The sequence below is a fragment of the Chrysemys picta genome, chromosome 10, assembly GCF_011386835.1.
Source record: "Chrysemys picta bellii isolate R12L10 chromosome 10, ASM1138683v2, whole genome shotgun sequence".
NCBI classification, from domain to species: Eukaryota; Metazoa; Chordata; order Testudines; family Emydidae; genus Chrysemys; species Chrysemys picta.
In genome coordinates, this window is record NC_088800.1 from 35,450,276 (window position 1) to 35,462,718 (window position 12,443).

The following is a 12,443-nucleotide window of genomic DNA, read 5'->3' on the forward strand; positions in this document are numbered from 1 at the left end:
ACGTATGGTAACCCTAGTCAGCAGGGGCTGCCGATCCGTCCCATTCACCAGGGCTGCCATCCTGCGGCTTCAGCATTACTGGCTGGGGTGACTTGGGGAAAGGTCTCAACCTCCCCACATCCCACTTCACTGCTGCCAGAATCCCTCCTGCCCCCCCCCCCGCTACAGTCCCCTCCCTACCCAACCTGCATGGGGCTGGAGGAGAGGGGTCTGAGAACTTGAGCTGTGGATTGGAGGTGGAACAGCTGTCAGGGGCACTGAGGGGGAAGTGGCAGGAGCTCCCCGTACAAGGAAGGGGGTTGCCACTGGAGGTCACTAGGAAGGACAACAAGACTCCATCCTGGGGGTCAGGAGGGGAAATCCATCCCTCAGAGGTGGGCAGAGGCTGGGTGGAAATGCTGCTGGTTCCAGGGGCCGTTAATCCCCCCTGATTCCTCGGAGGCGTCTGAGTCTCAGACAGGTTCTCATTCCCTTGCAGCAGGAGGACGTCACGGCCAATGTGATGCGCCAGCTCCGTATCATGCGGCACTTGCGCCAGGTGCCCGAGGAGCTGCAGGGCCTGTGCCTCCCAGGACACCAGCAACTCCCGCTCTCTGCTGCAGGTACTGCTCTGGCTCTCTGTAAATGGGGAGCTAGTGGAAGGGGAAATGGAGCCCCCTGGCACTCACAGAAACCCTCTCCCCTCTCTGTGGAGCAGGGTCCTTTCCTCTGCCCCCAAATTCCTTCATCTGGGACAGGAGCTCTTTCCCTCACACCCATTCCCCTCCCCTCTTTCCTTGATCTACCCCCATCCCATTCCCCCTGCGCCCAGGCAGAGCTCTGCCTGCCCCATATGGTGCAGAAAGGCCTGTGATATGTAGGGGATCAGATTAGGTGCTCTAACTGTCTCTTCTGCCCATAAATTCTACTCATTTCTGAGAAACCGAGTGTAGCATTGGGAGCAGCCTCTGCTGTTTTACTGTCTAGCCGGCTTGCTTCCTAGAATGAACACTCATTGAGTGGGGTGATCCACAGAGAGTAGCTCAAACCTCCAAAGGGTCTGGCCTGTGGCAGGACATTAGCACTGCAGGGGATGGGTGGGTGTGACAGTGACATCACAAAGGCCTTTTGCAGGACCTCCGCCTATTGGTCAAAGGTGGTGACCTCACAGAGAGATGCTGACATCAGCCAGGCAGGACAGGGGCGCAGGACCAGGGAAACCTCTGAGTCCCCTGTAGCTTTCCTTCAGCAAGTCTCCTTCTCGAGGTCTCTCTTTGAGGACTGAGAGAGTATTAGGGGTCACGTACGTGAGCGCCAGGAGGAACCTCTTTTGAGTTTTCTCCTTTCTTTTTCCTGATTTTACTAGAAAACTGACGTCCCTGTTTAGAAGGTAAGAGCCTCCGAGAGGTTTGGAACTTGTTCAGTCTGATCCATCTGTTCCACAAGTCCTTCAGTCCAATCCACTTCCCTAACTAAGTTCCTTAATTTTTTAAAGTTAGCCCTTTTGAAAAAAAAAACCCTAGTCACAGATCTATTTTTGTTTACCCTTCCATTTAGTTTAAACTGAATTAGCTCACGATCGCTCAAATGAAGGCTGTCCCCTACAACCATTTCTTCTAAGAGATCCTCACTACTCACCAAAACCAAATCTAAAATGGCATCCCCTCTTGTTGGTTCAGCAACTACTTGGTGAAGGAATCCATCAGCTATCACATCTAGGAAAATCTGAGCCCTATTATATTACTAGCACTTGTCCTCCAGTCTATATCTGGGAAGTTAAAATCTCCCATGATCACACAATTCCCATTAGTATTTACTTCATTAAAAACATTGAAGAGGTCTCGATCCCTATCCAAATCAGACTCCAGTTCTAACAGACAGCAACCCCCCCCCCCCCCCGAAAGGCAGAGATAGAGCCCAGGAATCGAGATGGTGGGGAAATTTCATTGAAACCGTTTCTGACCGAAAATCCTATTCAAACTAAACCAGTTTGTTTCTTGAAATCATAACAAGTGGCAATGAAAATTCTTTGTCACAATGTGTTAAATTGTCTCGTCGCACTCAAAGAGGAGACACTTAGATCTCAAAAATTAGATAAGATGCTTCAGTCTGAGCTAAGTAGATGCTGATCTTAACAATTGCAAAATAATACAATACAAATAAAATAAACTATTTCAGCCATTCTATTATGTCCTAATCTGATCTGAGTAAACATGATAGGACACCTCATCTTATGCACTGCTCCTAGTGACACTCTCCAATAGACCCAGCAGTCCTTATTTCCAGGCCCCTTAACTAACCACTGCTGCACACTCCCTCCCACAGCTGGCAATTACAACCAATCATGTCCGGTCCCCCTGCTTTGAGAGGGAGTGTGCTCCGCTGGAGAGACTTCCCTCACGGATCACAGGGGGAACTCAATCCTGCCAACGATGCCAATCATAAATGAATCTACTCATCGTTAGGTGCCCCCCGGCAGCCAGGCATGGCATCACAGCCCTCTCGCTGGGCTAGCGTCCCCCATCCATGGTCGCTCCAGCACCACGGCAGTTTCTCTGCCTGGTAACTCCGGCCAGGTCACCACCTTTAGTCCACCCTTCTGGGGCCCAGCTTGCCTCACACTAAAAGTCCAAAGAGGTCTTTCCACAGACAGAAGTCCTTCTGCCATCGCTGGGGCATTTGCTCTGCCTGTAGCCCCCTTGCTGGGCTTGGGAACCCTCTCCAGGTGCGTGTACGCCGCCTCCTCTGGGGCCGGTAGGGGAACCCAGTCCCACCCTGACATTGATAGCAGCTCAGGGCCCTGGACCCAACAGCTAGGTCTGCACCTTTCTCTTTGCTGCACTTTTCCAACCTCTCTTCTCAAGTTCCCCTCCAGGCTTTCCTTGCTGCTCTGAACTTCCTACCTCGTTCTTAATCCTGTTGCTACCCCAGCTGGGCTGTATCACCACTGAAGTCTGGCTCTTTACGGGGGCGGATATGGTGCCTCTCAGTTCGGGCTCATTCTATAATCAGCTTTCTGTGAGTGCCGGGGGGCTCCATTTCCCCTTCCACTAGCTCCCCATTTACAGAGAGCCAGAGCAGTACCTGCAGCAGGGAGCGGGAGTTGCTGGTGGCCGCAGAGGCACAGGCCCTGCAGTGCCTCGGGCACCTGGCACAAGTGCCGCATGATACGGAGCTGGCGCATCACATTGGCCGTGACGTCCTCCTGCTGCAAGGGAATGAGAACCTGTCTGAGACTCAGACGCCTCGGAGGAATCAGGGGGGATTAACGGCCCCTGGAACCAGCAGCATTTCCACCCAGCCCCTGCCCACCTCTGAGGGATGGATTCCCCCTCCTGATCCCCAGGATGGAGTCTTGTCCTTCCTAGTGACCTCCACTGGCAACCCCCCTCCTTGTACGGGGAGCTCCTGCCACCTCCCCCTCAGTGCCCCTGACAGCTGTTCCACCTCCAATCCACAGCTCAAGTTCTCAGACCCCTCTTCTCCAGCCCCACCCAGGTTGGGTAGGGAGGGGACTGTAGTGGGGGGGGGGGGAAGGAGGGATTCTGGCAGCAGTGAAGTGGGATGTGGGGAGGTTGAGACCTTTCCCCAAGTCACCCCAGCCACTAATGCTGAAGCCGCAGGATGGCAGCCCTGGTGAATGGGACGGATCGGCAGCCCCTGCTGACTGAATCCTCCTGTTCTCTCCAGCAGGGCCGGCTTTAGGAAGGGCGGGGCCCAATTCAAACATTTTTGGCGGGGCCCCGGCAGGGATGACAAAAAAAATAATGTAAAAAAAAGCCTTTCATTTCTTCCATGTATTATTTACTTTCCATAACTGTATAAATAATAAAATTATACATTAAGTACATTGCATCATATATGCTGTTGATCAGTTATTAATGAGCTCCGTTTCACATGTGTGGGTCCCCGCCACTCCCTGGGGGTGTGCTAGGGTGACCAGATGTCCTGATTTTATAGGGACAGTCCCGATTTTTGGGTCTTTTTCTTATAGGATCCTATTATCCCCCACCACCTGTCCCGATTTTTCACACTTGCTGTCTGGTCACGCTAGTGGTGTGCACATGTGTGGGTCCCAGCTGCTCCCTGCCCTCCTCATTGAAGCAGGTGTGCAGGGTCACTGCCCTGGGAACTGCAGGGCACCAGTGGACATGGGGCTGGCTGGAGGCAGGGCAGGGGCTCACTGGAGGTAGGGTCTGGCTGCAGGCAGGGCAAGGGGTGCGGGGCTGGCTGGAAACAGGGGTGTGTGGGGCTGGCTGGCTTTGGGCAGGGCCGCAGGGGGGTTGCGGCAGGGGTTGCCTGGAGACAGGGCAGGGGGTGCGGCAGAGGCTGGCTGTGGGCAGGGGGTGCAGGGCTGGCTGGAGACGGGGCTGGCTGTGGGCAGGGCAGGGGGTGCAGGGCTGGTGCGGGGACGGGGTGCAGCAGAGGCAGCTTTAAATAGCCCCTGAGTCCCCCGCTATCCCAGGGCTCTGGGGGCTATTTAAAGGGCCCAGGGCTCCCCTGCTTCTACCGACCCGGCCCTTTAAATAGCCGCGGGAGCCCTGGGGAAGCAGCGGGGCTCCAGTGGCTATTTAAAGGGCCAGGGCGGTAGAGGCAGCGGGAGCCCCGGACTTTTTAAATAGCCCCCAGAGCCCCGCAGCCCTACCCCAGGGCTCCAGCAGTGGGGGTCTGGTAGCAATTTAAAGAGCCTGGGGCTCCGGCCCCTGCTGGGAGCCCTAGGTCCTTTAAATTGCCCCCTGGGGAAGCCGGGCCACCCTGGTACAGCGCACCGGCTCTTGCCGGTACACCGTACTGGGGCTTGGGCCCGGGGCCCGATTCAGGGGAATTGGTTGAATTGGCCTAAAGCCGGCCCTGGTGGGGGTATGGCCACAGAGCCGCAGGGAGGGGAACCCTGAGGTGTGGCGGCTGGGTGGGTGCTGGGAGTTCCTCCTGAAGGGACGGGGGTTGGCCAAGGTCACTCAGCCCCGGGGTCTGGGAGGGGGACAGGCTGAGGGCACTCAGAGCCCCATGAAGTGGGGGGGGGGCTGAGGGGAGGGACTGGCCAGGGGCACTCAGAGCTCGGGGGGGGGGCTGTCCGGGGGGGCACTCACAGCCCCAGGAGGTGGGTGGGGGAGGGCACACAGGATTTCAGGAATTCCCTGGCAGTGAAGAGCTGCTGGCGGCAGGGAGGAGCCAGCCGTGACAATCCCCACTTGGGATCCCTGGCTGGGCTAGTGGCTATGGGGGCCCGTGGCCAAGCTGCAGCGGAAGGTGACCTGAAGGAAATGCCTCGGCCTCGGCCTCCGGCTAGGAAGGGCCTGGGCCAGACAATGACCCACCGCGCAGTGTCCCAGTTCCTTGCCCCACACCTGCGGGGCACGGCCCCTCCTCTGTAGGGAGGTTGGCATGTACCTTAGTGCTGCTTCCTCCATCCCCAAAGGCCTCTCCCAGCCAGTCTCTGGCAACCCCTGCCGTTCAATACGCACATTACCCTGCTGTGACATACCCGGGTTGGGGGGGGAACCCCTCGGGGATGGGGGGGCTGTCACACAGCTGGGCAAGTTAACCCAGCTGGGCAGGAGTGACTGTCTCCCTGGAGCTGGGGTCTCAGCCCAGGTGTCTCTCTGCCCTTCCCCCTAGTCGCCCCCGGGCGAGGTGGGAGTGCCCCACGTTGCGTTCCAGCCCCACATTCGCACCCACAAGTGCTGGTGGGTTCCAATCCCAGCTGAACACGCCCACCCGGCCCTAGTGCGGAGCAGAAGGGCCCAGCGCTGCCCCACAGACCCTCTGGCTCTCCGAGCCCGCTCTTACCCATCACCCCAGCACGTCTGGCCCAGGCTGAACGCTGCTGCTCTGTGCAGAGAGGCTGGCACTTCTCGCTCCTGCCGTACGAGGGGCTGCTACCGACTGCTCCCCATAACCCCCGCCCTGCTGCGCTCTGGGGATGTTGCCCTGCTGTGGAGCTCTGAGGTGTCTTGAACTGGAATTTGTTTGGAAAGAAACTGCTAAGGAGCCTTATCAGCCCCGGTCAGAGAGTACCTGGGAGCCTGCCTGGGTCGGGCGGGTCTGGTACAGCCTCCCCCCAGATAAGGCTCTTCCCTGGACCTGCCACCCATTGGAATCTGGAACGATTCCCTCCGAGGTAACACCCAGGGCAGCCAGGGCAGGGCAGGGCATGGCCTGCTCCCCTGGAGCGTTAGGACTTTCAGGAGTCAGAGGTGTCAGCGGAGCAGGTTGTGATTGTACGTTAAAGCAGTGAAGAAAGTTGGGGGGACAGAGGAATTGGGTGCTGTGGCCCCCCCATGCCTGGGGCCTATTTGAAAGGCAGCTGTCACACTGTCCCCTTTATCGGGAGTGCCCACTACACCCATCTCACGCAGTCCTCGGCACGAGAAGGGGGAGCATGTTCCCAGCTGAACGGCGTTCGTCCAGGACTCACCGACCCCTATTCCAGGATGGGGGAGTGACCTGAGAGAGAGGTCACCATGTAGCCTGCAATTATCAGTGGCTTCTGGATTCCTCTGGGAAAGGGTTAACCAGGGGCTTAGTTTAGTCCACACTTGGCTTTCTCGGCAGTGCTGGACTCTGGTGGCAGGGAGGTGTCCAGCTCGCACCCTTTCACCTGGCAGGGAAAGTGCCCTAAAGGTTAGGATGTTCTCACAGGCTGTCGTAGTTACTGGGACCTTGGCAGGGAGGATTGGTGGCTTGTGGGGCATCGGATACCTCCCCTCCTCCTAGAGCTGTGCAGTAACCAGAACATTACCCCCGCGAGGAGAGGGTTTCGGGGACCCTGGGATCTTGGGAGCCAGGGCTTCTCTCAGCAGCCTGGAAGCCCAGGCCCCCCATCAGCCTGTCAAGCAGGTGGGCAGGCGGGCGAGCTGGCAGGGAGCTAAGCAGCTTTCCGTGCTAAACCTGCCTGCTTTCTGTCTGAAGGTTTGTCCAAATCGACGTGTTCCCACGAAACGTTTGGATTTTGACAAGCTGGCAATTTCTGATGGAAAAACGGTTCCACTGGCAAATTCTGACCAGCGCCTCTCCTGACCGCACAGCTCCCTGCATCTTTGCTGAGCGTGGAATCAGAATGGACTTGACACAGGTGGTTGTGCCCTGGGATGCCATCTCAGGCCAGCTCCCCCAGTGCTCCGGCGCTCACATTCTCCTAGTGGTGACGTCTGACCCTGGGGAGATGAAAGGCCTCTGCGGGTTGTTTCCTGCAGTGTGAGCTTTGGCTGCAGGCTTCTGTCCCCAGCCATGGCACGAAGGAATCTGTCTAGCCAAGCTGGGCGTCCTCCCTCATCTGTGGTCAGAGGTCACACGGGCCCTTCCAGTGACAAGGTGGCAGCATCTGGCCCTGGGAAAACAGACATCTGCTGTGTGCTCACCTCAGAGATTTCTTTCTTTCTGCAAACTGAAGAGGCCTCTCTCCTGTAGCCTCAGCAGAGGCTGCGAGGAGGCCAGCAGACCCGGTGGCCCCCTGCAGACTGGGGGAGGCCCTGACCAGTAGCTCTAAAGGCCAGAAGACCCCACAGGACAGGTGGGGAATGGGACTGTGACGTTACGTTGCTGTTCCATGGTTCCTTTCTCCTAGGGTTACCATATTTAAAAAAATAAAAAAAAGAGGACACTCCACGGGCCCTGGCCCCGCCCCAAGTCCACCCCTACTCCGCCCATTCCCCCAAAGTCCCCGCCCTAACTCCCCCTCCTCCCTCCCAGCCACACGAAAAAGGCTGCCCAAGCACTACCAGCTTCACGGTTTGCCGGGCAGCCGCCAGACCCTGCGCCCCCGGCCAGCGCTTCCCCAGCACAGCTGGAGCCCGGGAGGGGAAGAGCCCAGCCGGGGGCGCAGGGTCTGGAGGCTGCCCGGCAAACCCGTGAAGCCGGTAGCGCTCGGGCTTTGGGCAGCCCCTATGCCTCCGGACCCTGCGTCCCCGGCCGGGCACTTTCCCTCCTGGGCTCCAGCTGCTCTGCTCCTCCCCTGACTCTTTGTCTCTGTTTAAGAGCCAAGCTGCCCGAGCCAGCGCTACGGGCTTCGGGCAGCCCCCTTGCCTCCGGACCCTGCGTCCCCGGCCGGGCACTTTCCCTCCTGGGCTCCAGCTGCTCTGCTCCTCCCCTGACTCTTTGGCTCTGTTTAAGAGCCAAGCTGCCCGAGCCAGCGCTACCGGCTTCGGGCAGCCCCCTTGCCTCCAGACCCTGCGCCGCCGGAGCAGAGCAGCTGGAGCCCGGGAAGGGAAGTGCCCGGCCTGCGGCTCGGGGTCCGGAGACACGGGTGCTGCCCGAAGCCAGTAGCGCTGGCTCGGGCGCTTGGCTCTTAAACAGAGCCGAAGTCTGAGTCGGGGAGGAGCAGAGCAGAGGGAGAGGAAGTGCCCGTCCGGTATTTTTCCCGGGCATGTTCGGCTTTTTGGCAATTCCCCCCGGACGGGGGTTTGATTGCGGAAAAACCGGACGTATCGGTAACCCTACGTGACTGGTGCCCGGGGCCGGGGGCGCAGCTCCAGCCCCAGGGGGATCCAAATCCGGACAGTGCCGGCTCCCCGCAATGCGCTGGCGTCCACAACCCCCGGAGGGCGCCCCCCAGCCCTGCGATGGCTGCCAAGCGGTGCCCAGAGACACCCCCGACCCAAAGGACAGGGGCTCGCGCCCCCCCTCCTCCGACGGCTTGCTACCTCACGGGGCAGGTTGGTCGCGTCGCAGGAGCCGCTGGGAGTTGTAGTTCTCGGCCGCTCCCCTCTCCCGGCTCTCCCTGGAGCGTGAGGCCCGGCCGGACTACAGCCCCCAGCATGCCCTGGGCAGGAGCGAGTGTCGCACCGAGATGATGTCACAGCGGGCGACCAACACACACAGATTCGGAGATCCTAGCCTCCCTATTTCCCCGGACATGTCCGGCTTTTTGGCAATTCCCCCCGGACGGGGATTTGGGGACCAAAAAGCCGGACATGTCCGGGGAAATCCGGACGTATGGTAACCCTATAGTTACTTCCCAGGCAGATGGCGAAGAGCGACAAAAGCATCTCTCAAAACTGGGTGACTGGGCAACATAATGGCAGATGAAATTCAGTGTTGTTAAATGCAAAATAATGCACATTGGCAAACATAATCCCAACTATACATATAAAATGTTGGAGCCTAAGTTAGCTGAAAGCGATCTAGAAGTCATTGTGGATAGTTCTCTGAAAACATTCACTCAATGTGCACTGGCAGTCAAAAAAGCAAACAGAATGTTGGGTATCATTAAGAAAGGGATAGATAATAAGACAGAAAATATGATATTGCCTCTATAAATTCCTGGTATGCCCACATCTTGAATGCTGCATGCAGATGTGATCACCCAATCTCAAGATATATTGGAATTGGAAAAGGTTCAGAAAAGGGCAACAAAAATGATTAGGGGTATGGAAAGGCTGCCATATGAGGAGAGATTAATAAGACTAGGACTTTTCAGCTTGGAAAAGAGATGACTAAGGGGAGGGGGGCATGGTAGAGGTCTATAAAATCATGACTGGTGTTGAGAAAGTAAATAAGGAACTGTTATTTACTCATAACACAAGAACTAGGGGTCACCAAATGAAATTAATAGGCAACAGGTTTAAAACAAACAAAAGGAAATATTTTTTCACACAATGCAACAGTCAACCTGTGGAACTCCTTGCCAGAGGATGTTGTGAAGGTCAAGACTATAACAGGGTTCAAAAAAGAACTAGATAAGTTCATGGAGAATAAGTCCATCAATGGCTATTAGCCAGGATGGGCAGAGATGGTGTCCTTAGCCTCTGTTGCAAGAAGCTGGGAATGGGTGACGGGATGGATCGCTTGATGATTACCTGTTCTGTTCATTCCCTCTAGGGCACCTGGCATTGGCCACTGTTGGAAGACAGGATGCTGGGCTAGAGGGACCTTTTGTCCGACCCAGTGTGGCTGTTCTTATGTTCAGCAAGGTTATGCCAGCAACCACTGTATTAGTGTGAAGGACTGGCACGTTGATACCACTTAGTTTTGGGTGTATCCAGGTGGAATTACTGCTGTGTCCTTGCAGTACATTTGAATTCTCCAACAGACATTGTAAAAAAGTCCATGTGAAATAAAATCTCAACTGGCAAAGATTAAAAGGATAAAATAAAGTTTGTGTATTATACCAAAATTAAACATGGGGAATTTATCTGAAAATACACTTCATGTGATCAGGCAAAGATGGACAAGTAAGGAGGAGGGAGAAAACTTGTTCACCTTAGCCTCTAAGGATAGAACAAGAAGCAATGGGTTTAAACTGCAGCAAGGGAGGTCTAGGTTGGACATTAGGAAAAAGTTCCTAACTGTCAGGGTGGTTAAACACTGGAATAAATTGCCTAGGGAGGTTGTGGAATCTCCATCTCTGGAGATATTTAAGAGTAGGTTAGATAAATGTCTATCAGGGATGGTCTAGACGGTATTTGGTCCTGCCATGCGGGCAGGGGACTGGACTCGATGACCTCTCGAGGTCCCTTCCAGTCCTAGAATCTCTGAATCTATGAATCTATAAGTACGATTAAGAACTAGATCCAAAGTTCACTGAAATTTAGGGGAATATTTCCACTGATTTCAATGGCCTTTGGCTAGATTTAGAGAGTATCATAGAATCATAGAAGATTAGGGTTGGAAGAGACCTTAGGAGGTCATCTTCTAGACCAACCGCTGCTCAAAGCAGGACCAACACCAACTAAATCATCCCAGCCAGAGCTTTGTCAAGCCGGCTTTAAAAACCTCTAAGGATGGAGATTACACCACCACCCTAGGTAACCCATTCCTAGTGAAACAGTGTTCCTAATATCCAACCTAGACCTCCCTCACTGCAACTTGAGATCATTGCTCCTTGTTCTGTCATCTGTCACCACTGAGAACAGCTGAGCTCAATCCTCTTTGGAACCCCCCTTCAGGTAGTTGAAGGCTGCTATCAAATCCCCCCTTACTCCTCTCTTATGCAGACTGAACAAGCCCAGTTCCCTCAGCCTCTCCTCGTAAGCCACGTGCCCCAGCCCCCTGATCATTTTCGTTACCCTCTGCTGGACTCTCTCCAATTTGTCCACATCCTTTCTGTAGTGGCGGCCCAAAACTGGAGTAGAGACATATTGTTACCAGCTTTGTCCATTACTTTGGGGTATGCTCATTTATTAGGGTTACTCTTCTGATGGGGGGAGGGGTTCTGTACTTCTATCAATGTACTGCTTGTATCACTTGTGTTCTCATATGGAGCTCTAATTCTCCCTGCTGTAAGTTCCCTCCCAATGGCACTATCCTGCAGGACCTAGGTTCCCCAGGGCTGGGTTCTTCCAGCCCCAGAATCAGACGAACACATACACACATTAATAGAGCACGTCTGAGAGGACCGGGTTAATCAGCACTCCCAAGTTGACCCCTTATATGTCCCTGGACTCAGTAGGCTGGGTCAAGCAGCACTTCCAAGTTGCCACCTCATAGGCCCTTGGTTTTTGGGCGCTGTAGGAATCTTTTAGCTAAGGCCTTGGCTACACTTGCAGATGTACAGCGCTGTGAGTTAAACCTGACTTCGTGCAGCTGAGTAGGGAAAGCGCTGCAGTCTGTCCACACTGACAGCTGCCCAGCGCACTGTCGTGGCCACATTTGCGGCCACTGCAGCGCTATTGGGAGTGATGCATTATGGGCAGCTATCCCACAGAGCACCTTTTCCCATTCTGGTGCCGTGGGTTGTGGGAAGGGGGCGTGGGTGCGGGGCATTCTGGATCCTGTCCCAATGCCCCGTGATGCATCGCTTCGCATCCCAGAAATCCCTTTGTTTCCGTCCACCTTTGGCGCCATCTTTCAACGGTTTCTGTGCAGCGCGATCTGTCTGCGGGAAATGGAGTCCGAACTGCTGAGGCGTCACATTTGGCTGTCGAACTATTCCTTAAGATCCAAAGTGACGGTGAGAGTGAGGGTGAGGAGTCCGACGATGCTATCGAGCCGCGTAACGCGTAAGACACAAAATTGCTTGTGGCATTCACGGACATGCTCAGCACCGTGGAACGCCGCTTTTGGGCTCGGGAAACAAGCACTGAGTGGTGGGATCACATCGTCATGGAAGTCTGGGATGATGAGCAGTGGCTGCAGAACTTTTGGATGAGAAAAGCCACTTTCATGGGACTGTGTGAGGAGCTTGCCCCCATCCTGCGGCGCAAGGACACGAGATTGAGAGCTGCCCTGCCCGTGGAGAAGCGGGTGGCTATTGCAATCTGGAAGCTGGCAACTCCAGACAGCTACCGGTCGGTCGCAAACCAGTTTGGAGTGGGAAAATTGACTGTTGGAATCGTGTTGGTGCAAGTTTGCAAGGCCATTAATCGCATCCTATTCAAAAGAACCGTGACTCTGGGTAACGTGCAGGAAATAGTGGATGGCTTTGCACAAATGGGGTTCCCTAACTATGGAGGGGTGATAGATGGGACACACATTCCTATTCTGGCACCACCCCACCTAGGATCCGAGTACGTTAATTGGAAGGG